General features: G+C 39.1%; 1 long non-coding RNA gene across 13 annotated transcripts; it reads right to left on the reverse strand.

Annotated features, from left to right (window-relative positions):
* Positions 1–8,289: 8,289 nt before the first annotated feature.
* On the reverse strand, positions 8,290–12,505 carry LOC110905573. 13 transcript variants are annotated; one of them, XR_004891805.1, is made up of 8 exons: positions 12,192–12,504; positions 11,939–12,118; positions 11,099–11,485; positions 10,817–10,994; positions 10,573–10,724; positions 10,129–10,421; positions 9,887–10,025; positions 8,290–9,309 (listed from the first exon to the last, which is right to left on the reverse strand). It is a non-coding gene; the product is annotated as an uncharacterized LOC110905573 (long non-coding RNA). The 13 variants fall into 13 exon arrangements; XR_004891803.1 differs by having other exon boundaries at positions 10,132–10,421; positions 10,817–11,485; positions 12,192–12,505; XR_004891801.1 differs by having other exon boundaries at positions 10,573–10,718; positions 10,817–11,485.
* Between the last annotated feature and the right edge of the window lie 14,092 nt (positions 12,506–26,597).

The following is a 26,597-nucleotide window of genomic DNA, read 5'->3' on the forward strand; positions in this document are numbered from 1 at the left end:
TGACCCTTAGTTGATGATAGCCCGACCTTAAGTCGATCTTTGAGAAGTAGCTTGCTCCTTGCAGCTGATCGAATAGATCATCGATCCTTGGTAAAGGATATCTATTCTTTATGCTAACTTTATTTAGCTCTCTATAGTCGATGCACAACCGCATCGATCCGTCCTTCTTCTTTACAAATAGGACAGGAGCTCCCCAGGGAGATGAACTAGGTCTGATAAAACCTTTCGCCAGCAGTTCATCCAACTGGGTCCTCAGTTCTTTCATTTCCGTCGGCGCTAATCTGTAAGGTGCTCTTGCTATCGGAGCTGCTCCAGGAATGATGTCAATTCTGAACTCCACTTGTCTATCTGGTGGCAAACCAGGTAGTTCTTCAGGAAAAACCTCGGGGTATTCAGAAATGACAGGAAGATCCTCGATCTTCGGCTTTGGTTCTTCAATTATCACTTGAGCCATGTAAATTACACAGCCTCTGTTCAAACACCTTGAAGCTTTCAGCATAGATACGTCTTCGGGCAACCCGTACTGCGTATCTCCTCGAATGGTAAGAGATTCACCACTCGGAGTCTTTAAAACTATTTGCCTCTTGCCGCAAATGATTTGGGCCTGATTACGGGATAACCAGTCCATGCCTAGCACAATGTCAAAACCCGCTAATTTGAAAGGAAGTAGAGATAAAGGAAAAGAATGGTTCCTAATGGATATTTCACATCCTTCTAGAACAGTAGAGACGGTTTCTGTCGTGCCGTCTGCTAACTCTACTTCGTATTTCACGTCAAGGGTTTTGATTGGCATATTTAGTAGTTGGCAAAATTTCTGGTCTACAAAGGATTTATCAGCGCCAGAATCGAACAGTACTCTTGCAAATATATTATTTACGAGAAAAGTACCTGTAAGCACATTGTCGTCCTTAACCGCTTCCTTTGCATCCAAGCGAAAAACTCTCGCATTCGACTTCTTCGTCTCTTCCGCCTTCTTGGCATACTTCGGGCAATTACTCTTTATATGCCACTTTTCATTACAATTATAGCAGGTTGCGTCCTTTGTCTTTTTGCACTCCACTGTCTTATGATCCTTGGACTTGCATAGCCCACAGGGTGGAGTCCTTTGTTGCGACTGTGAACCAGACGCAAACCTACACTTCCCGGAGTGAGCTTTCTTGCAGACCTTGCAGTAAGGTCTTCCATCAGCTTGCCCCTCCTTCTTTGCCTCTGACCCTCTTTTGCTCTCACCGTTTCCACGGTGCTTTTTCCCAGACTTTCGTGAGGTATCATCCTCACGTTTTCGCTTTTCAGCCTCCTTGCTCCTTTGTGCCCTCAGACGGACAGCATCAAGTGTAAGAGACAAGGAGAGGTCAGTAACTGACCTGAAGGTCGTTGGCCTAGAGGCCTTTACGCTGGCCTTGATCGCCGGCTCTAAGCCCCCAATGAATCGGGCAATCCTTCGAGGTTCTGGTGTCACAAGATATGGCACCAGTCGTGACATAGTGTTAAAGCTTGTCAGATAAGCTTGACAATCCAAGTTTGTCATCACTAGTGAGACAAAATCAGCCTCAATCTTCTCAACCTCGTGCTGAGGGCAGTAGTTTTCTTTTATGAGGGTAATAAACTCCCCCCATGACATTTTGTACAAGGCAGACTTACCTGAAGCCTGCACCAGAGCTCTCCACCACGCCAGGGCCTCGCCCTTGAATGACTGGGACACAAACTTAACCACGTCCCTCTCAGCGCACCCGCTGATGTCCACTATCGTGTCCATCTCGTCTAGCCAGGTGATACAGTCAACCGCACCTTTCTCCCCTGTAAATTCACGGGGCTTACATGATACAAAGTATTTGTAGGTGCAACCCTTAGCACTTGACGCATCAGTATATTCTCTATCGCGATGAACGCTGTGCTCAGTAGACGAATGTTTGTCGTCATCTTTCTTGGGTTCAGAGGGTGGTTTGGAGTGTGTCTTTGGTTTAGAGGGTGGTTTTGACACAGTTCTGCCTTGAGACTCAGTATGTTGACGATCAATAGCTGCCTGGACAGCATTGTTGATCAGAGCCTTCAGTTGTGCGCCTGTCAAATGCACTGACGCATTGTCATAGTCATCTTCATTTGTGTGGCTGTTCTCTCCATTGGGATCCGCCATTGTAACTTGAATCTGTTACAGAAGATAACAAAATTTTAATTTAGGAGATTATTATATGATTGTCTTTTATGACAATTTGTCAACCATGGTACAGAGACCATATTTGGTTAACTTTTTATTTCATTAAATATTAGGATTTGAATATATCCTATTTTAACTATATAAATAGTATTGGCGGCACAAAGCCTAATCATGATGATGTTTTATAATATTAGCCGAGATTTCATAGAATCAAGGCATAGAGAATTGAACCGTAGTTCTTTATCTCTTTTCGACAGGGAGTCATAGACCACCACTGTCTTTTGTCGTTATAAGACAATTATTATGGCCCATAGGCACTACACCTCTAATGGATGTTTCAATATGATTAGCCCGTAGGCACTACATCTCAAATGGATGTTTTTAATATGGTTGGCCCGTAGGCACTATATCTCTAATGGATGTTTTTAATAATATTGGCCCGTAGGCAACGCATCACTAATGGATGTCTTTATAATACTGGCCCGTAGGCACTACATCACTAATGGATGTTTTAATAATTCTGGCCCGTAGGCACTGCATCACTAATGGATGTTTTAATATGTTGGCCCATAGGCAATGCATCACTAATGGATGTCTTTATAATACTGGCCCGTAGGCACTACATCACTATTGGATGTTTTAATAGTTCTGGCCCGTAGGCACTGCATCACTAATGGATGTTTTAATATGTTGGCCCGTAGGCAATGCATCACTAATGGATGTCTTTATAATACTGGCCCGTAGGCACTACATCACTAATGGATGTTTTAATATTGATCACCTTCATTGGTGATTTAACCCACGATTTATAAATCATTTAGTTGGGTTTTGAAATCCTTAAAGGATTATTGTATAAGAATGACGTGCGTGATTATAACGAATCACATCTGCCATGAATGTTAACATGCGTACAGAGGTTAACAGGGAATCAGAATCTTTTCAATTAGGTCGTACCATCTTGACTAGATCTTAAAAGACCCCAAGCTAGGTTTCACCTTTTAAGATTCTTTATTTAGGCAGATCAATATAAAAGGAATGGTTTTGATTTATTTTTTATATATATTAAAACAAAACTCATAACATACATTCCAAAATCTCAAATACTATTACATATTGCCCTAAACGGGTCTTTCAATAATACATACCTCCATAGAGGTTTTAAAATAAGTGACAAGTCCACGCAGGGACTAATACAAGATAGGTGTCCATGCAAGGACTAAAGATAAGTCCACGTAGGGACTGAAATATGATAAGTTGTCCACGCAGGGACTTATTTCAAAATAGAAATTACAGTAGTACTACTATTAAGGGCTAGTGGTCACGTTTCTTCTTTTTGCCCTTTAGTAGGTTCGCCAAGCCTTTGAGAAATCCTTGGTGGCTTTTCTTTTCTTCCTCGAATTCTCTCTCCACACGATCTAGTCGATGGAGTATTTCTTCCTGTTCAGGAGGAGAAAATCGTGGTTGTGGCGCCTGATGCGGAACTGGAGGTCTGGGAGGTATTGGATACCCATGAGCTGAGTAGTCCGGTGGTCCCATGTTTCCATGTGCTCCGTCAGGGTAGCGCGCATTATATCTTGCCGACACCACATATGGGTCGCGCTCATAGCCGTAGTTGTATTGTGCTTGTGATGGTTCAAACGGGTTGTAAGCCGTTGGACCTGTGTAAGCTGGTATGGGTTGGTCATACCCAAATGGTGGCGAATTTCGTGCAACTGGTGCGGAGTTCGCCTCCTGTATAGGACTTGAAGGTCCTTCTTCTTGTAGTGGCGGATAGTGGCTACTACTAGAATGTCGAGGAGTGCTGAAGTGGATACCCCCTCCTCCTCGTGTAGACATACGAGCATTTGTCCTCCTACGCCTCGGCGGATCAGGTATTACTGGTTGTGCCGGTGGCGGAGGTGGTGGCGTAACTGCCTCAAAGCGTAAATCCTCAGAGGGATCCTGTGGATGTCTCGGTTGTTGAGATGTCTGTTGAGGTGGTGTGTAGTACCACTCATGTCGGTCAAACATCGCTTGGAAACTGTCAGGTCCTTGATAGGGCGTTCCATGGAAGGATGACCCATCAGAAACTTCTATCGGATGCGTGGGCGTACCACGAGCTGGTTCAGTTGGATCCTCATCCTCCTCCATGGGATCTTCAGAAAAATGGTCTTGTGGCCCTAATGGAACAAAACCTGAAGGTTCCTGTATGTAGTCAGCCGGATTAAACTGACCTATGTAGTATGGAGTAGGGTCGTCATAATTCCGGTGCGATACCGAACGTTGTAGAGGTATGAAGGAAGGTTGTGGGTTGTCGGGATTATTTTCTGAGTCTGGCCCAAAGGAGTGCCGGTAGGATGGCGTTGAGCTGTGCGAAGTGGAATGCCTCGCGGGTTCGTAAAGAACTCTTCGTCGTTGTGGCTCTTCGCTCCGTGTCATCGAAGGATGTCTTGTACCAGATGGTCCAGCCTCGTTATCGTGATGTGTCACGATTTCTCCTCGGCCTCTTCGTCCCCTTCCTCTTCCTCGGAATATAACAGGTGGCATTTTCCTGCTCCAAAACTTATTAAAAATCAAATCGAAAATAAAGACAAAAAGGAGTAATAATCCGAATTTGTCCTAAGTAATTGTCTAGACTCAAGTACGTGCAATTGTGTCATTTAGATTACACACAATAGGATAGTGTTTAATTCACTCAATGTTGGCTCTGATACCAACCTGTCACACCCCGATTTCCACGTGTCTCACCGGTGGGCCCGGTGGGGGATTACCGTGACGATGTTGGCAACAATATAGTCAAACCACACAATTTATAATGCACAGCGGAAGCATAAGATAAATATATAAATTTCAACCTCTGATCGTAATATCAAAATGTATTACAGGGGTTGAATATATCCACAGTGGATCGTAAATAAATATAAAGTATTGTTCCATCAGATACTGCAATCAAGCTTGCGAGGCTTATCCCGACGCTAGGGAGCTAATACCAGCCAATTACGTTTAGGTACCTGCACTTAATCTTTTTGGGGAAAATACGTCAGTTTACACTGGTAAATACATTCAACTGACACATTTGAAAATGTTTAGTAAAATTGATTTGAATGCACAGGGCACAAACTCTTTTATAACTTGGGAAAATTCATAATGATCTTGTGAACGTTTTACATGTTCTTTTATGCGTTCAGTAGCCCGGGTCGTGCCGGGTTAAAGATTTATAGACACACCACGTTTGCGTAAAACCGTAGTACAAAAACCAACGGCTACGTCTTTTAATTTTAGTGTCGACACTTTATACCGGGTGTACGCCTACACCGGGATGTCGATGGTCGTGGCCATTTCGTAAAATGATGCCAAGGATATCCGGGACAACGGTCATTAAACACCCCCCCCCCCAAAGGCTTATAAGCAACAAAACTGTTTAAATGAGCCGATCATATTTAATCAATTAACCACCTAAGCGATGGAATTATATAATGCTCAATCAAGCGGTATTAATATACCGTAACCCAAGCCCATATAGGGGAAATAAGTTAAAGTATTTACCTTTGCAAGTATTAATCCTTAATTTAGATCAAGTCACCGATAGCTTTTACTGGGGCTCCTAATCTGGAACGAAGGTTTTAATTAACCTCTTAGAATCCTAACGGTCCTTATATTAGCCGTAGCTTAAACCGGTTGATTCCGATATATAGATATGGTTAATTCGCACGAAAAGGCGAAAACCGAGAATGGAGTATGATTTGGACCCAACAAGTTCAGAGACTTGTTTTATATGGGTTTATAGTTCATACTCTGGATTTTGGGGTTCAAATAATATAATTTGACTCATATCGGCTATTGCACGAAAACTAGTTTCATGAGCCGTACCGTGCGCGCAAATAGGCGAAACGGTTAACCATAAGTGTCCTACGCTTATTTCCTAAGTCAATATGCCTTAAAAGTATTTTGGTATCAGTAGGATACCTTCCGTAATGCTCGTAACGAGTTTGAGTTAATATTATGCCCCGTAGGGGCTTTTCGGTCATTTTAAAGACTTTAAAAAGGCTTTTCGAGTTCTACAGGAAATCTGAGTTTCCCGAACAGCTTATAAAGCTTAAAATACTTTATTTATTATTTAAAACCAGTAGCAACTGGAATCGGGTCAAAAGACCTTGTAGAACTCCCGTTTTGGCCAAAAAGGGCATATTCGATATTTACCGAACCGTAGCCATAACCGCAGGTTATGAGCAAGGTAAAAATTATTAAAAATCTTTAAAATTCCCAAAATATTATTTTACCACAGTGGGTAAAAGTTTTGGTGCCGAAAACTTGGGTTAGATGAGCGTTATGCTAATTGCGCCGTTAATTACAAAACTTTCTTAAAAGTGCGCCTTTTAGCATAACTCTCATTCTAGACCTCGGATTGACGTGAAACTTTAAGGACCATCTTATAATTTAATAAGTAAGGTTTTGGTCCGTTCACGTGTCCGAAATACTCGTTTAAATTTTAAAAGGCCGTTACGGTCAACTTTTAGGCGAATGACGGAATTGCGCAAAAGACTCGGATAACTCATGAACCGACCACAGAGGTTTATACCAACATGTGACCTGGTCCTAAGAGAGTCCTAAGGTATATTTATACCTCATTAAAACGGGTCAGAACTGAAGTCAAAGCAAAAGTCAAACTTTTGCGACTTTCGGCTCCGAACCGGTTCTATATAGTAAATGATCGATTCAAACGAGCGCAAACAAGTTTATATACTTATTATCATGTTTTATGATTGTCAAAACAGGTTCCATAACATATATGTTACAGATTATGCATAAATCGCTAAAATAGCTTTCTGTTGACTTTTTAACCGCACGTTTGACTCGACATTTGACATAGTTAGAGTGGTGATCAGGGGGAACCATTTTAGTGGTTTATTACCCACGTAAATACCAACTCATAACCATTTTTGATTCGTCATAAGACTGAACCATTTGCAAGTTATTGTAATGACAACCGTTAGTTACGACGGTTGTGTTTATAAGCTATAACTATGGAAATGCAAGACCAAATTAATTGTGAACGACTTACAGAAGTGTGTTCTTGCTTATAGAGCAGAAGAGAATGCTTGGGAGCACTTAGAATGATCAGAGAGGTGTTGTTTGAGGTGTGGTAAACATATGCTCATAACCTTGGTATTTATAGCCAATGTCAAGGATGTATGATCATTACAAACACCTACAACAGGTCAGGGGTGATGGGTAGATGTCCCCTAAGTGTTATGGGTCGAGCATAGGGTGCCCATGCCCCATTTGTTGGTTGTTGATCGTTCAAGGCTCCAAAAGTCAAGAAAACTACAACTTTCTGCATCTGGGCGTCGTACGCGGCCCGCATGGGGATTCAGGCTTCCCTTTACGCGGGTCGCCTAAATCTAAATGTCAGAAACGAATTTACAGGAGGCTCGCGGCCCGCTTACACTTAAGCCTAACCTTCACGCGGGTCGCGAGAAGTCTGTTTTTCAGATTTTTAAAATCTTTTGTCATGATTATCAGAATCCGGTAATTAATAACGAAATCTTTCGTAATGATTCACCTGACCTTTCGGGTTTGAAGGGGTAACTTTGCGGTTTGGCCCTCGGTTATTTACCGATAGGGGCCTCGTGTTATTTACCCGCATTATTAAGTCCCCGGTTTATTTATTAATTATATTGGAAAGCCTTAACTTTCACTGTTGACGCTTTTAACCCTTCTTCTACGAATTCGATCGTAACTTTCTCGTTTCATATCGAAACTTCGCGAAATTCATATATATTATTTTAGTGAGGGTATAATACCGTTACAAAGTCTTTGGAATGTTAAAGGGTCACTCAGAGGTATTATTAAACATGTTGACACAGTTAACCCCTGTAGTTTGTAATCTCTCACTTTCTTCCGCGTTTTGTTTTTGTACGATCTATAATTTATTCGTTTGAAGGTTTAAGCATTATTTAGGGATACTATACAGTATATTTACCCTTGTTGACATTTATAACCCTCGAATTTATATACTTTCAAGGTTTGTCAAAATTAGTCCTTTATTTATTATAGATGCCACGTGTAAACAAATGACACGTGTTAACACATCATTGGACACAAAAATTCGAGGTGTTACAATATAGAAAAAAACACTAAAAGATAACCGAAAGAAAATCAACCAAAAAAATTTTATGGTAATGATTTTGTTCATATAAGGTTCCCGTGGTCAGAGATAAGCAAATGGTATTGGGTACCTGTACTGAATTTCCCGAGCAAAAAGATCTTAAGTACAAAATCAGTACCTACTTTTGGCGCCTACCGGTTTTTACCTTCATATACCGGTACCGTAAGCGGTATTTTCGGTATCGATATCGGTTGGCACCGAGCTCATCCCAACCCCTGAAACTGAAAAAAAGAAATCATTAAAAGTTGAAGAAAATCAACAAAAAAAGTTGCATGATACCGTTGTTGTTTGTACGGTACCTATGATCGGAGATGAGCAAATGGTACCGGGTAGAAGTACCGAATTTCCCAAACTATAAAGATTTTCAAAATCATTTCGGTACTGACTTTTGGGGTTTTCTGTAAAAGGTTGGTGCTGGTTTTTACCTTCGTGTATGTAACAGGCTGGTGCCGGTTTTTACCTTCATGTACCGCTAACGAACCAGATAATACATGTATTTTCGATACAAGTATCGATTGACACAAAGCTTATTCAACTTAAAAAGTAAGAAAATAACTGTTATTATTATAATATGAAAATAAAATATTAAAAAGAAAAAAAGTTACTGTTCAAAACGTTGAGAATTTAATTTAAACTAGGGATTTAACCTCACGCGCGTTGCGGCGTGCAAAAACAAACTGTTACAAACGTTTTATACACAAATTACATCCTGAATGGGTACCGACATGAATACGCTCAAAGCCCTGAGTGGATCAGTTTGGGTAACGGGTCGAAATGGGCCGCCTAAAATTCATGTTCAGTATGGTTTGGATGAAATGGGGTTATGTTCAAAATAGGCTCGGGTGGGTTTAAATGTTTAATTAGTTTAGCATTACATTCTGGTTCACGGACGACAAGCATAACTCACTCGTCCGGTCAGGGACCCACTTTTTATAACTCGTATTATTACAGATAAATATGAAGTCTCTTTGTTTCAGCTTCGAAATTCTTTTAGATATCATTGGACCTGTTATGTTACAAAGTGTAGCGGAAAAAGTGTTAGCCTCAATAAAATGTAATTCGATTTTATGTTTGTGTAAGAATATATGTTAATTTTTAATGGGAAATGTATATGGCGTAGAGAGATATACATTAATTTGAACCAATAAAAGTACAAACATAAAAGTTACTCTTAAATCGTTTTAAGGAAAAGAGCACAACGTAAAATAAGAAAATATATAATATATGAATATGAATTATATATTTTATATAAGTCAATCAAAATAAATCAATGAGGGTTTTTCCTGAAATATTAATGGAAAATGTATAAATTGTGTTTTGGTACATCATATTTAATAACATCTAGTTATGTTTAAAAAGTTATGATAATAAAATAACATGAAGCTTCGATAAACAAAAAGGGAAATATAATAAATATAGCTCCATGAAAGTAGAATTGGTGTTTGATGAGAGGAAACTGATATTATAAAAATGTTTGAACCATTAAGAATAAACTTGTTTATATACATTCTTTTCCAAAACAACAATCTGTAGAAAAAGAAAATAGAATCACGTTAATGATTTCAATTATAGACTCAATTTACCTGAACATTCACTGCAGGGGATTTGCACGGACCACTGAATGTAACAGGGCCTATTTGAAACAACTTCCTTAGCGGCATGACCATCGTCGGGGTTGCGCGGGCTGTTGTTACAAAAACCAACCCATGCTCAAAAGAAAGCCTGCAGAAATGAACCTAATTAGAAAACATATAAGTGGCATGTGGTTCTATAGCATGCAATGGAACCACATTCTCTTTAACTTAAAATTATAGACGTGGTTTACAACAGTGTCGTCTGTATTTCCATCTCCTTTTGGCCCATAAGCTATGACTTCGAAAATGGCTGCACTTGCGCTTTGTGGGCAAAACGAAATGTGGCAAAAGCTGAAGAAGAACACCATCAAGAAACCCTTCAAAGAGGAGGAGAGTATTATTATTTGCTTGCTAATAGCCAAATCAGTTCTGAAATCATCCGTTGCAGAACCAAAGTCCGAAATCTACAGTTGATTCATCATCAAGCTCAGAGGGTCCAATGTGGCATACTGAAATATTTAAATTAACCCAAGCCCCTACATAACTACGATAATTCCAATTAGTAATATTCTATACGAAAGAAGAAACGACATGATAAATATGGCAAAAATCATAAATAAAAAAATGTTAATATATAAAACAAAAAGAAGAAGCAAGATTTAACTGAAGTGAAGTGACAGGTGGAGCTATCAAACCTAAATCCTGAAGAACAGAGCTGCCAATAAATCCCCATCTATTCCAACAACCCATCAAAATCTTGATCACTTCATATACATGTTCTTGACCTTGTTTTTGTCCTCTTTTGAGTTGATAACATGAATATTAACTTCCAATTAAGAAGCTGCAACTAATTTAACATATTAAACGAATCGGCTCAGATTTGGCAATCAGACCTTCGTGGCTACAAAAAAGGTTGCCAGTGGAGAATATCACACTTACCGTCCTTGATTATGCCAGCCAAGCAATGGCGCCTACCAGTCATCACAGCCTTCGTGAGTTTTTTACAGCTTATGAGTCTAAAACTGAAACTGGAACAATATTTTGCCTTGAACTTCGGTGACCAAAAACGAAATCACCAACACCAATAGAATCAGATCCGAAAAGACCGTCATCGTCGCTGTAAAAGAGAAAAAATGTCACACTTCCTCATCGTTGTCAAGAGAAGTCGGCTCAGTGGTGCTATGGTTGCAACCGGAGTTGCCACACCAAATAGCAACTCACCATCATCACCGGGTAGGTGACAGGCCAAAACCTCGCTAGAACCCTAGACGTCGTCACCTAAAACACACTCGCTAAAACTTCAGTGGTCGAATGGAGGTTGAAACCCCCAAAAAGGACAAGAGGGCAGCTGGCCGGAGACCATGGCCAGTTCCTCCATCACCGCCACTCTCTCTCTTTCTCCTGTTTTTCTGTCCACTGCAAAAGATTATGGAACGGGAAGCAGTGGAATTTTAGCAATGTGGCTTCACAGCCCAAATAAGCCATTGCCCAAATCACAGCGAATACCAACAGCCCACGCATTAATAATCATCTTTAGAGAATAACATCACAATCCCAAATACATGCTAATTAATTACTCATGAACATCCTTCTCCTTGCATTCCAAAACTAACACAAAAACATTCATTTTGAGAATTAAATAGACAAATTTCAATAACAAATTTGAAGATAATTGTTTATGCTCATGTTAAATACACAGAATGTATTACTCTCACTGCTAAAAAATTACGAAAAAAAGGAATAAGAAAATTAAACGCTTCAATTTCAGAATAGAATTAGTTGTTTAACTAAAATGATCAAAAACTTGTGGTAAGTTTAATATCCAGATTTCTATTTTAGTTACAACTCACGTATGCATGTTAGAAATACCTAGCAATTCGACAAGTTATGGTCAAAAAACAAAAGGAAAAAAGGTATCGTTTTGCTTTGAATTTGGGGAAAAGTATGAGAATAACAAACACTAGAACTCAAATCATCATCACTTTTTAGTTGCTAACACAGCAAATGACTGGAAACCAGATATTGCTATACGAATATAATACTAATATATTGTGGAATTACCTGCTTAATTCTCAGGAATTCATTATGTATGAATTTATTCCTATAGAAATCCAAACAATACCCAAAATTATCCACCACTTGGAACCCGACTGTTGACAGTTGGTGCGGTGACTGGAGAACCCAATACCACCGTCGATGCCGTAGATTGCGTCGGTGCGGTGTGACCTCTGGTTTCTCTATCTACAAACCCACCACAAAAACCCCCAAATAAGATCATCAATTGCCCAAAAAAAAACCCTAGAATAATTAGTACCTGTCTTAATGAGAGGTGGTGAGTACAGGATGGCCTCCGCCCACGGATGCCGCCGGCGCCAACCACCGTACCTTTTGATTCCTCAGCTTCTCTTTTTCTATACAAACTAACCACCACAACCCACCACCGTCTGACTGAAGGCCAAGAGGGTGGCCGACGGGAGACGATGGCCGGTTCCTCCATCTCCGCCGCTCCTCTCTCTCTCTGTCTCTGCCGTGCTATAGTTGCTACTCTCTGTCTATCAATCTCTCTAAGGTGGACCTTTTTGAAGTGGGAGCGGTGTACGACGAGGTGTTCAAGTGTCCAACTACGTGTAAGGGTTAAAGTTTTAAATCCCCAAAATAGCCTTAACAACTGTTCATTCACCTTTTCTATTATCATATAGTAATTTAAATTTAAATTTAAATTAAATAATTTAAATTAAATTAAATAAATAAATAAATATAAGGATAATTTGTCTATGTAATCGCCGCATTTGCAACATTTTTAGTTACGTGACATCCAGCATGGCTATTAACAGTTAACCTTGTATTACAATCCAATGATGGTGGTGGTCGTTGGGTGATTGTCTTCAAAGAATATCAAGAACCATACTTTTGTGAAACTTAAGTTCAAAAATAACATCAATTATAAATTAAGTTAATTATATCAACAATAATAATTAACACAAAAACATACTAAAAAGGTAAAATTATTGTGAAAAGGTTAAATAATATAACTATTAAGCCAATATAACTCTAGGAAAAAATATTTATGACTTATAAATTCTTTTTTAATGGTAAATTTGAATCACTGACTGACCACTGAATAATATTGTATAAATATTGTATAAATATTTTGACAAAATAATTGGGGGCAATCCTTTATAATTTAAAATTTTTCGGACGAAAACTCGAATATTTTACACTTCTAACTGAAACATTGGGGGGGGGGGGGGGGCACCCAACCCCCCCTCGCGGTTTCCATTAAGCTCATACCCTGCAAAGGGATAAAGCCGACCAATCTAGTGGGCCCGCTCAACCTAATTGATTTGATTTGTGGTTCCCAAAAACAGCAGTTAGTGATGCGGTCCAACTTTTTATGCTAAAATCAGCTAGAACATACCGTAAACACTCCTATTAATGAATGATACTTATTTAGACATACAAATGAGTGTTGCAATGTGTTCTTTAAAGCAAATGTTGCAAGTATCATAACCAAATTTGGATAATAGTATAATATCAACACATCTAGGTAACAGTTCTTGTCTTTTTTTAAGTTACATAATATAAGTATCAAGTAAACATGTATATGTATCGTTTATATGATATAATAAAAGATGGAAAAAAATCGATTATATGATTGCATAAATATATTATCTATTAGAACTTTATGTTTTGTAGACCAATGTGCAAAAATAAATATAAAAAATAGAAAGAAAATAGAATAAGTCAGCAAATACTATTCTATATGAGATACTATTCTATACTCATATGTTGACCCTATTCTATAATCACAGAATCATACCATTAAAAACACTAAATAAGTTAAGTTGATTTTAGGCTCATTTATGACGTCTATTATACGATTACTCCTTTTTAAATTAAGTTATTATTTAAACAAAGGTATCCATTAAATCGGTCTTTTACCCTTCAAACTAGTTAAAAATTTTTGTAGAATATTTGGATGGTGTGGGGGCGCCACCCCAGCCAACTTAGCAACTATAGCGCCCCGGGGCGCTATACGACCACACCGTCCGAATTAAAGGGGGGGCTATAGGAGGAGCTCCATCATGGTAAAGATTGAGAAGGGGCGCTATAGAGGGGCCCACTTGATTTAAACCGATGAAATTTTTTTTAAAGAATTTTGTTTAATAGGGGCTCCATCCACACCATACAAACTAAAGGGGGCTCCATGGTTGAGGTGGATCCTAGGCGACGCTGACGTGGCCTGATAAACGATTAAAGTTGTAAACTGTTTGGTTTACGTCATCAAAAGATTTTTACATAATATCTGTATTCTATATTAACAAATTTCTACCAAATTACCTTTTAGGTAGGTTATAGTTATGTTAATAATCCACGTTTACATGTATACAACTTATTAGATTTCATAGTGTAAATATATGTAGTTATCAACCTATAACATACAGATATAGAATAATAAAATTAAATTTCTCATACCTTGTAGAGATATAATGTCAAAAATATAATAAAATATTGACCGTTAAATCATTGCTCAGAGTTGAATAAGGGTGTACGGGGCGTTCTCGGGGAAGGGTTGCGGTGACCCTTGTCCCCGATCGGGAACACCGCCGCCATCAAAACGGGGACCCGAATCGGGGGGGTCATCCGGCGAGGACTTACCGCATGGTTTGGCACATTTTTCGAAATAATACCGTTGTCAAACGGTCATTTTTATTTAAAAAAAAATCAACTTTTTTAAACAATATATATCTAACCAACCTAAATCAATTTTTTTACCACACTCACCACTCTCAAACTCACACCAAAACTCTCAAACTCAAATCTTTCAAATACAAAATGGATTCCAAGCTTCCGTTTCTTTCTACCCTACCCAACTTTCCCGACGATGGAGATGCATCGTCAAGCGATAGTAGCTTAATTTTCTTCCAAAATCTCATCCAACAAGCGGAGCTACTAGACACGGCATCGTCTAGTAAAAAAAAATTATGTCCGTCGAGATCGTGAGGGGGGCCATGAGACACTCATGGCCGATTATTTTGATGAAAATCCAAAATTTAATGAAGATACTTTTCGTCACAGATTTCGTATGTCCAAGTCTTTGTTCCTAAAAATTGTTAGTGACGTGGAAGCGTATGACGAGTGGTTTAAAGAAGGCTTAGACGGGAGAATGAAGAAAAGTTTTACACCGTTGCAAAAGGTTACTTTGGCAATTAAACAACTTGCAACCGGTAACCCACCAGACGAGGGGGACGAGTATTTAAATATGTTTGAAAGGACCTCTCGTGAGTGCCTTGAATATTTCTGCGAGACGGTCTGTAAAAGGTATGGCGGTGAATTCCTACGTAGACCAACGAGCCACGACGTCGCGCTATTGTATCAGGCTCATGAGGAGAGGCATCACCTACCTGGTATGTTGGGTAGTCTGGATTGTACACACTTCGTCTGGAGAATGTGCCCCACAGAATTGCGTGGACAATACATGAGAGGCGATCATCAATACCCGACGGTTATGTTAGAAGCGGTGGCGTCTCAAGATTTGTGGATTTGGCATGCTTTTTGTGGCCTGACGGGTTCACAAAACGACATCAACGTGCTGCAACAATCTCCATTATTTCTTGCTCAACGAAACGGAACGACGCCAAATTGTCCATTTCAAGTGAACAACCACTTATACAAACGCGGGTATTATCTTATTGATGGGATCTACCCTACCTGGTCCGTGTTTGTGAAGTCTTTTCCATATCCACACGACCCGAATGAAAAAAAGTTCAAGAGGCAACACGAGGCCGCAAGAAAAGATGTGGAACAGGCGTTTGGTGTGTTAAAGTCAAAGTGGGGAATACTAAATCGTCCAATGCGTTCGAAAACGGTGAGAAAGATAAGGTCCATCGTGTATACGTGCCTTATTTTACACAACATGATTATAAAAGACGACGGAAGGGCGATAGCACCGGTACATATTCAAGATCCTCCAGTCGAACCCGTCTTCGATGATACAGCTTATACGGAGCTCATTGACGAAGACACTCATTGGAGACTAAAACACGATCTCGTTGAGCATCTCGGAAGTTTAGATCTGCCTCACCTTGAAGTTGATTCGGACGACGAGTAGTTTGTTTTTATATTTTTCTAGTTTGAATGTATTTTTTTTTCTAGTTTGAATGTATTTTTTTTAATTTAATGAAATGTCTTTTATTTAATTTTTATTTTTATTAATATTTTTTTTTAATTTGTAATCATGCATAATTTTACAAAAAAAAAAAAAAAAAAAAAAAAAACCCCAACTCCCCTAAGAGGGGAGTGCCGCCATCAAAATGGGGTGTTAGAGGAGTTTAAGAGGGGAGTTGACGTGGCACTGATTGATTGGTTGGGCGTAAGAGAGGGGACTCACCTCTTAGGTGAGCACCCCTTACACCCTAATAGGTATATACATAAATACGGATATGATAACTTCTTGGATTTTGTGCCTTAGACCTCCTTTTCTTTTACAAAAACTATGAAATCAATTTATTAATTTATTGTGTCAAGTCGGTTTAATGGTTTTAATCACTTAGTTTCTCTTCTTGAGTTCTCAAGTTCAACTTTCACTAGCATCACTTTGAAGGACATTGGTGGTAGCAATGAAGTTTAGAAATAGTCCTCTCTGAAGGTTACGAGTTCGAAACCGAGTCAAATCGGGTTTTATCGCAGTGGGCCTTTGGGCGGGCGGGTTTTGTAACGCTTTACGTTTTTGTACTTTCCTTATTTAAAAAAGTTTATTTGTATTTTCTATTCTTGGAAACTTGTAACCGTATCGCATTCGCATTTTATTCCCAATCTTGTAATCCGAGGCTTTGATCGTAATGAAATTCTATTTTATACATATTACATACTTGTAATCTACGTTACAATCTTGAATACTTGTTTAAACGCGCAACTGATACTCAAAATACTTGTACTTATATTCTATGTGTGCTCGATACTCATTTAAATGTGTGGTTACATTTTTATATACCTTAAACGGGCTTGACATGAGGAAACTATTACAACCTAATCCAACCCGTAACTATTGGGACAAAGACACATGAAGGCAGCCAATGGGCCACCCTCGTGGCCTTCAAGCCAAAAGGCGAAGGAGGCTTGGGCCTCCCCACACGAAACGCACAGACTCACGAAGGAGAGTCTTCATGGCCCCTACCTCTTTCGCGTCTCCTTCACACGAAGAACAAGGCCTTCGTGGCCCCTCCTCATTCGCAAAACACACGAAGGCTAAAGCCTTCGTGTCTCCCTTATACCACACGAACCACCTCCAACCTACACGAAGGAGCAACCTTCGTGTGAAAATAGTGGCCTTATCATGGACTTGGCTGCACGCGGATCTGTTACGCAAATTATCACAGAAGGTTCTAAACTTTTCTGTTACATTTTAATCCAACTGCCAACCACCACCAACTTTATTAAATGCCTGAACCCTAACATTAACTTATCAATAGGAGCCTTCTTTCACTCCTAAATCCTTTCCACACACTCAATACTCTCATTTATTTCAAGCAAAGTGGTGAACTCTCAAGTGTTCATAGTGAGTTTTTCCTTCTAATCCTTCTCTTTTCGTCTTTCTTTTCTGTTCTAAACTTCTTGGATAACCTTTAGGAAGGTTTCCACAAGTTTGCCTTGGCAAACTAAGGTGGAACCTCACCACATTAAGATCCAAAGAAGTTATAAATTTTTTGTTATGAATATATATTCTTATTTATTAGTTGTTTTGATTAAAACTTGGTGTAATCTTATACCCACCAAGCCCCCAACTAAGCTCATAGTTGTGGACTTGTGTTGTGGTTGATTTCCACCAAGAAAACAAGTTTAAAACCTACTTTAACTTCTACCATTATGTTCTAAGTGATTGAAAATCTTCCAAGCTTCAACTTTCCATGTTGAAAGACTTGTGCATGAGTTGTGTGTGAAACATGGAAGCCTTGGCTCTCCAAATTTGTTCCACGAACCTCACTTGTTCACACTTTCATACCCTAAGTTACAAAGCAACTATCTTGGTTGATTTTAGGACTTAGAGTGATATTAAGCAGCTTCCAAGAATCAAAGTAACATAACCTCGCCTCAGCTCCAACATTTGCCATGTTGGGTATGACACGTCCGTGTTATTCTTACTTGGCTACTTGTCAATTTAGTTAGTTTTATTCTTATTCATGACCAACCAGGACATCAACTAAATTGATGACTTTCAGCTTTGGTGAATCATACAATGAGGTTAATCCTATCTCCATGCTTGATATATATGACATTACATGATGATACATGTTGGACTATACTATATAATATACAATATATATATATATATATATATAGGGTAAGGTTCATTTGAGAACCACCCTTATTGCGAGAACCGCGAGAACCAATGTGAACACAAAAAAAACCCTAAAAAAATCCAAAAAACCCACAAATTTTTTTTAATACTTTTCTAATAAAAATTGTTATATTTTGTTACAAAAAAAAACGTTTTTTTTTTCCGAGTAACATTTCTGGATGCACATGTGCATATGTATCATTTCTTGGACAAATTCCATAATATATTACCAGTAGTAGAAAAATGCACTTTCATTTACACTACCATATGTAATACACTACTTTTTACATTACCAATATTAGAAATGCACATGTGCATCTATATGCATCAACATGAAATAAGGTGTTTTGGTACAAAAAGTTTGTGATTTTAAATGATGAAGTAGGCCCATATACATGTGTTTTGGTTAGTTATATCTAGTGATTGATGGTTTAATTATATTCGTCACTTTATGATGTAATATGTTGTTTGGATGGTATAAAGGGTGTTGATGTACATATAATAAATGGAAATATTGGTAATAGTATTGTATTACGGATGGTAGGAGGTAATGGTAGTGTAGTATGGATGGTATGATAGATGAAAGGGAATGTGTATTCAAAGTCGTGTACTAAAACAAGTTATAATATGTTTATTGTGCATTTCTAGTATTATTAATGTTATAACAAGCTCACCTATATAGATGCACATGTGCATTTCTATTATTGTTAATGTAAAAAGTAGTGTATTATGAATGGTAGTGTAAATGAACGTGCACTTGTTTGATATTTGTAATGAATTACGAAATTTGTTAAAGAAATGATACAAATGCACATGTGCATGGATAACTGTTACTCGATTTTTATTTTATTTTGAATTTTTTTTTATTAGTGACGAAATATAGCGATTTTTCCAAAAAAATAGTAAAAAAAAAATTTTTTGGTGTTTTTTAGGTAATTTTTGGTTGTGTTCACATTGGTTCTCGCGGTTCTCGCAATAAAGGGTGGTTCCTAACGGATCCTTCTCCTGTATATATATATATATAGGATTAGGTTTAAGAGTGAAAACTAGTGTATCTTGCGAACTGAGTGAACTAATCCTGGCCATACACGTATGTAAATCAATGGCCAGGATTTGAAGATGAAATACACTAATGTATTTTGTGATTTGATGATGAAATCCTAGCCATACATGTGTGTAAATCAATGGCCAGAATTTATTCACTCAGTTCGCAAATACACTGGTGTTTAGGGATGTAAACGAACCGACCGAACACGAACGAAGCCTTGTTCGTGTTCGTTCATTAAGGAAATAAATGTGTTCACGGACAGTTCATGAGCACTTATCGAACGAGATTTTATGTTCGTGTTTCGTTCATTAAGGAAATGAGCGTGTTCACGAACGGTTCACGAACGGTTCACGAACACAGGCGAACACAAATAAATTCGGCGAACGCGATGAAGGATAAAGGTGGATGGCCCAGAGAGTAGCACTAGAACTTGAATCCCTTATGGTGGAACGGAGGTAGATCATATTCGTCAATGTAAATAATGAGAAAAGAAAGGGAAACAGTGTATAAACAAGGTGAAAGAGGGTTTCCTAGTTTAATTGTTAGGATAATGATATAAATAAAAGTTTAATAGTATAGAAAGTATAGATAAAATATATGAAAGTATAAAAATATTTAATTAAAACACGAACATACGAACATAAATGAATGCAAATGAACGAATGTTCATGAACACCTTACCGAACGTTCACGAACACAATTGAACGAACGAGACCTTTGTTCATGTTCGTTCATTTAACTAATCGAACGGAATTTACTTGTTCATGTTTGTTCGTTTATTAAACGAACGAACATAAACGAACTTCCCACCGAACGGTTCACGAACTGTTCGTTGAACGTTCGGTTCATTTACAGCCCTACTGGTGTCACTCTAGAACCCCACCCTATATATATATATATATATATATATATATATATATATCAACCACGTCACGATACTCCCCACCAGGCCCACCGGATTAAGTGGAAAATATCGGGGTGTGAGAATATATATATATATATATATATATATATATATATATATATATACACTAGGAGTTGGGTGGAAAGTCTATTTTTCCTAGAAAGTCTAGGAAGGAATAAGAATTGGACATGTGTCATTGAGGGATTTTAAGTAGAAGGGCTATCATGTAATTTCTCATTTTAATTTTATTTTTGGAATGTATCTTCATTAACTAAAATTCCATGATTTTTGGAATTTTTATTGTTTTCGAATTCAAATCTGGAAGTCAATGTGTTTATCTGAAAACTATCAGCATGTTCTTAGTGATGTGTTTTACCAGTCAGATAGGTTGAAGTTAGTGTGTTTTAACACTCTGAAGTCAATATATAATCAGATTGTGTTTTAACAGTTCTTTTGCATTTTAACAATCTGAATGTGTTTTATGTTATTGTCTATGTCACATTACATCGCATATTCCATTGTTCAGAAGATTACTGGAATTTATCAACATGTTCTTGGTGCTGTGTTTTAACAGTTTACAGGGCTAAAGTCAATTTTTTTTATAGATTCCACAATATAAAGATGGTAAAACACAGGGTATGAATCTGATTGCTGTTAAAACACAACTGTATGAATCTGAATGCTAAAACACAATTGTATGAATCTGATTGCTGTTAAAACACAACTTTATGAATCTGAATGCTAAAACACAACTGTATGAATCTGCTTGCTGTTAAAACACAACTGTATGAATCTGTTTGCTGTTAAAACACAACTGTATGGATCTGAATGCTAAAACACAACTGTATAAAACTGCTTGCTAAAACACAACTGTATGAATCTGTTTGCTGTTAAAACACAACTGTATGAATCTGTTTGCTGTTAAAACACATCTGTATGAATCTGAATGCTAAAACACAACTGTATGAATCTGCTTGCTGTTAAAACACATCTGTATTTTCCACCCCGATATTTTCCACTTAATCCGGTGGGCCCGGTGGGGAGTATCGTGACGTAGTTGATATCATCATCGACAATTAAACACGGTTATAGCACAGCGGAAGGCTTGGAAGGAAATTACTATTACAATCCGAATGTTCAAAGTTCAAAATAATAATTATACAGACGGTTGTAGAAATGGATCCACATGCAGATCTAAATAATATACAAAACGATGTTTAACAGACTTTAAGGCATCTTAAGGACTTGCAAGATCCCTTATTAGACACCAAGCAACTCCCAGCCTAATTGCGCGTAGTACATGTTACTTAGTCTTTTGAAAATACATCAGTTTACACTTGTAAATACAATCAACCGGCACATTTGAAAATGTTCAAAAATTGGTTTAGGTGCACAAGGCACGAAAAATCTTTTATAACCTGGACAATTAAACTTTTAATCTTGTATACAGTTTTACATGTTTGTCATACATATGGGGCCCAGTATAGAAACCGAGACATGATTAACCGACACACCACTTTTATAAACCCACAAAGGAGTTATCCCCAACCTTGTGGGCATATTTTAGCATTTGTATCTGTCAGGTGTATGCCTACACCCCGTGCTTAGATCGTGGCTATTTGCAATTAGATGAGCCGATGATATCCAGGATACGGTTGCATTATGTAACACCCCGTGTTTTCCCAAAAGTCAAAGTCAAAGTCAAGAGTTGACTGTTATTGGAATTAAAGATCAATAAAGATTAATTTTATTTTAGTTTCATTTTGATTTTCATATTATGTGGAGTAAGTGTTGTATAATCAAACTAATCGGCCGATAATCGAACTGTGAATCAACGACCGACTGTGAATGATAGGAAGTAACAATGCAATAAAGCTAGTCAATCAATAATCAAGCTAATCAAATCAATCATCGAACTCAAGTGTGGATAATTTTAATGCTTTTATACGTGTGTGTGTGTGCCTTACGTGTTACTTGTGCATGTTACTTTTATGTTAAAGAGTGTGGTGAATCAATCAAATCAATCGAGACTCGAAGGATAATCAAACACAATCGAAACCGACTTTGAAAATAGGTTGTAAGGATGCTTGTATGTTAGATATAGTAGTTGGGACTGAAAGTAATTTGAATAGAAACTCTATCCTACTCTACTCCTCAATCTATCGAAATCGAAATATCAAAAATCGTCGCGAAACACTCAAAACCAGGCAAGCCGATCGGACAGGGCAATCTGACCGAACAGGCTAGCCGATCGAACAGGCTGTTCGATCGGGCAGCCGCTCGATCAGGGATGCTGTTCGATCAGCTAACCCCTTTCCACTTTTGGAAGCCTATAAATAGGGCTGTCCTTGTCAAGCTTTCCACTTTTGGAAAAGCTCTGACCGACCAGCCTTCTATTCTCGCCATTTCTCAGATTTCTCTCAAACCTGTAAGTATTTCACTCCAATCTTTGTACGTTTTTGATCCTTGATCGATTCTCCATCTTTCTATCTTTCAAAATCTGAATTCCAACCGTGAAATCACAAAGATCTAAGCATTCTTGGGTGATGTCATCATGGTGTTCTTGAAGAACACTAAGATTGACATCAATCCGACATGAATAGCTTGAATCTAACCGATTTCCACATAAACAACTTAAAATCTTCCAAAGATCTTAACATTTCACGGTGGAAAAGGATTGAAAGACGGGTTTTCACCAATCTTTCAACTCTTTTACACTCAAACCGGCGAAAACGAAGCTTGAACCGACCCATAAATCATTCTAAACAAACACATGGTTCAAGATTCGGACTTTACCCCGAGATTACCGATTACAAGTTAAACGTTAAACTTAGGTCCTTGAACGCTCCCTGACCGAGCTTGGGTGATTCCAGCCGAGTCAGTGAGTAAAGTAAAGGCTGAGGTTTTTGTGGTTCAACTTGTGGTCAAACTATCTTTAAAACATCAATAAAATAACGGGAAATAACCAAGTGCTAGGTGATGGACTAACCAGGTCAGGGGCTGGCCGAACGGTTAGGCTATTCGAACGAACAGCCCAACCGAACGACTACGCCAGCCGATCGACTAGGCTAATCGATCGACTAGCATCTGGGCCCACAAACTCATGAGGTGTAATATTGACAGGGTTCTGTTCGATCGATCGAGCCACTCGATTGTAAACATTACTCATCGAATCATGAGATACTACACTTCAACGCTAAACCTCTTCGAAACATTGGGATGTCACCCGATCGAGCATGCCACCCGATCGAGTGACAATTTGCCAAGTGTGCAATGCTAACCGATCGGTTGGACCAACCGATCGAACGTACTGTTCGATCGGCCAACTTGAAAGGTAATGCTGCAAAAACTTCAAAAGTACAAACCATCATACACAAACACATCCTTCACATCAAAGGAAGAAACAATCCACTTGAAAGAACCAGCCGATCGAGCCAGCCGGCCGATCGAACGGGACGTTCGAACGGACTTTAACCCAATCGAACAGCCCACTCGATCGAACAGCCGTCCGATCGAATGGTCTATCCGATCCAGTTTCCACTGTTCACTTTTTCCGCATTACTCATTGTATTGTTATCGAACTATTCAGGCTAACCTATTCTCAGTGCTCCCTTCAACCCACAACCAACCACTGTGAGTATACTCGATCCCTTTTTGCTTTCAGCACTTTTGGGTGTTACATACGTAATCTATCAAATTCACAAACAACACAAACTATTTGAACGCTAACCTACTTGCATGTATTACTTGACTAAATGATTGTTGTTTATTATGTTTACACGTGGAGTGCTATCTGCCTGCTTTAGCAACGTAGTACTATAGTTTGGACTCAGCATCCGTTCACACGGGGGTTGCTAAGGACAATTACTTGCATGGATTACAGTGGTAATCATGTATTGCGAACTGTCTCGGACAGTCAACTCGAAGTCGTTGGTATCAATGGTCCCATGTTGATAATTTACATGCATCGTTTGCCCTTGTGTACGTGCTTGGTTATGCGTAAACTTTTTGAACTTTATATGCTATATCAAACTTGTGTACTCACCTTTACATTATATGTATTGACTTTTATTTTAACGTATGTGACAGGTGTTTAAGCTACTAGCGTGCTAGGGAAGCGAGGCAATAATAAGCTTCTAGGAGCCTGTGACCTTAGGACAGTGTCCACATACCTGCTCCAGGGCCATAGTTCTCTGTAGATCTTGTACTGGCACCTGTAGTCAGTAAGATCTACAGTTAGCCGTCTAGAAGTCTTAAAACAATATTTAATTCGGTCTGTAATAATTAAGAATCTGAGTTGTCGGAACAGTTCCCATATTGTTTAGTTGATTTCTATGATAACTTGTTATTATTTGGGACACGGTATGGGACGTGTTATATAACTGAATTGTATGATAGTTGTTGTGGAAACTTCTGAACAATCTGTTTCGCTCAGTGCCGCGCCCCGATGATTCCGCCATCGGTTGGGGTGTGACAGATTGGTATCAGAGCCATAACTATAGGGAATTAGGTTAGACACGATCTAGTCCGGATCGCTGTCTTAGAGACCTAGACTATAGCTAGGAACCAAGAGACCAAGTTTATGTGCTTATTTTATGTTGTTTCCTTCTATTCTATCATTACATCCGAACTCCGAGCCAAATTTCGTAATTTGGACGGGATTAGGAGTGAAACCCGCGAATTCCTGCCTAAATTACAAATTTTGCCAATTACTTTGTGCAAATTTCTATCAACAAACGGGGGAGAATTATACCAAATCAGGGCTGAAACCCGTAATTTGATGAAAACTTTCCTCTAAATTTTCTTAACAACAAGGAAGAAATTGCTGAGCTAGGGGTGAAACCCTAACCTTGGCAGTTATTCCAACTTTATTTTATCTCGCCAAGGCAATTGACGGACTCCAATGACCTGAACTCACGAGTATGGCCTAGAATGCGCATGCATAATGCCCAAGAATCGAGGCAGAAACATGTCCCCTAGAGTCGAAAGTGACGACAAGTCAACTGTGAATAGTTAAATTGCCATGGTTAGTCAAAGTCTAGTAGCCGCAGACAATCCATTTTCCGATTTTGAGTGTTGCTTCGTTGATTTTATATGATTTACCTGTTTACGTGTTTTAAGATTCGTTGATTGCTCCATTTGTTATCAATCTGCGTGACTTTTGTTGCTATCCTATCTCGATTCAAATCCCTGTTGATGTGATCTAAACGAAACCAGTGTGCTATGCTACGCTATACGACTAAGTTAGACGATACAATGTGATGCTATCCGATATGCAAAACGAACGACACTCGACTTGTGGTTATAGGTTTCTGTTTTCTGACAGCCTCTGTGATAAAAGTGCGTACGTGATTAGGAAATTAAGTGCTCTATTTGCTTAATTGCTTATGTGCTCTAATTGCTTCTGTGCTTATGTGCCTCTATGATTATGTGCTTATGTGTTTATATGTGTTACGTGACGTGAGATGCGACGTGATTCTAAGCTTTAGTAAACTAAGACGAGTGAGATTCGAATTCGTTGTGTTGAGCCCTATGGCGATGTCTATTGCAGACCATGTCGTCATCATCAAGAACTCGCCAAAACCTTTCCCGTCAGGAAAAGAGAGACCGACGTCTCGCCAAGCTCATCTCAAGGTCTGTAGCGAAAGCTGTCAGTGAGGTGTACGAAAACACAAGCAAGTCGTCGGAAGAATCCCGAACCCTCACTGAATCCAGCAAAGCTCCGTTCAGTTTCAAGCAATTTAAGGCGTGTGGACCGAAGGAGTTCACCGGTGAAGAAGGCCCTACAGGCTTATTTCACTGGTTTGACTCTGTGGAAGTTACCCTTCGTCAAAGCGGATGCCCGGATCATCTTCGAACTCTCAATGCTACCGGTGTCTTCCAGTCGCGGGCATTGGACTGGTGGACAGCCGAAAGGAATAAGCGCGGGAACGACGCTGCCTACGAGCTGACGTGGGAGGAACTGAAGGCTATCATGCTGGACGAGTTCTGTCCTCCCCACGAACGCCAAAAGTTGGAGGATGAGTTCTGGACCATCAAGCAGAAGGAGGGCGACAACGCTGGTCTCACCGCCCGTTTCAAACAACTGAGCATTATCTGTCCAGACCAGGTCAAGACTCCCGAGATGACCATCAAGAAATACATCCGTGCTCTTCCGGATTGTGTCGCAGATTTTGTGTTCGCCGCCAAACCCGCATCAATCGAGGAAACCTACCTACTCGCTGCCGAGATTAACGACAAGCGAGTTAAGGCTGGTGTCTGGGATAAGCCATCCAAGTCGTTGCATCAAGTGACTGCCGTATCAACCGACAACCCTACTGCTCAAGCCTCCAAGTCCTCGAGAAGAAGAAAGAAGAACAAGAGTTGCGCCGCCGCAACCAATGCTGCTCCTCTTCAGTCAGTACCGCCACAACAGCAACAACCACAGCGC

The sequence above is a fragment of the Helianthus annuus genome, chromosome 4 (assembly GCF_002127325.2).
Source record: "Helianthus annuus cultivar XRQ/B chromosome 4, HanXRQr2.0-SUNRISE, whole genome shotgun sequence".
In the NCBI taxonomy this organism is placed as follows: domain Eukaryota; kingdom Viridiplantae; phylum Streptophyta; class Magnoliopsida; order Asterales; family Asteraceae; genus Helianthus; species Helianthus annuus.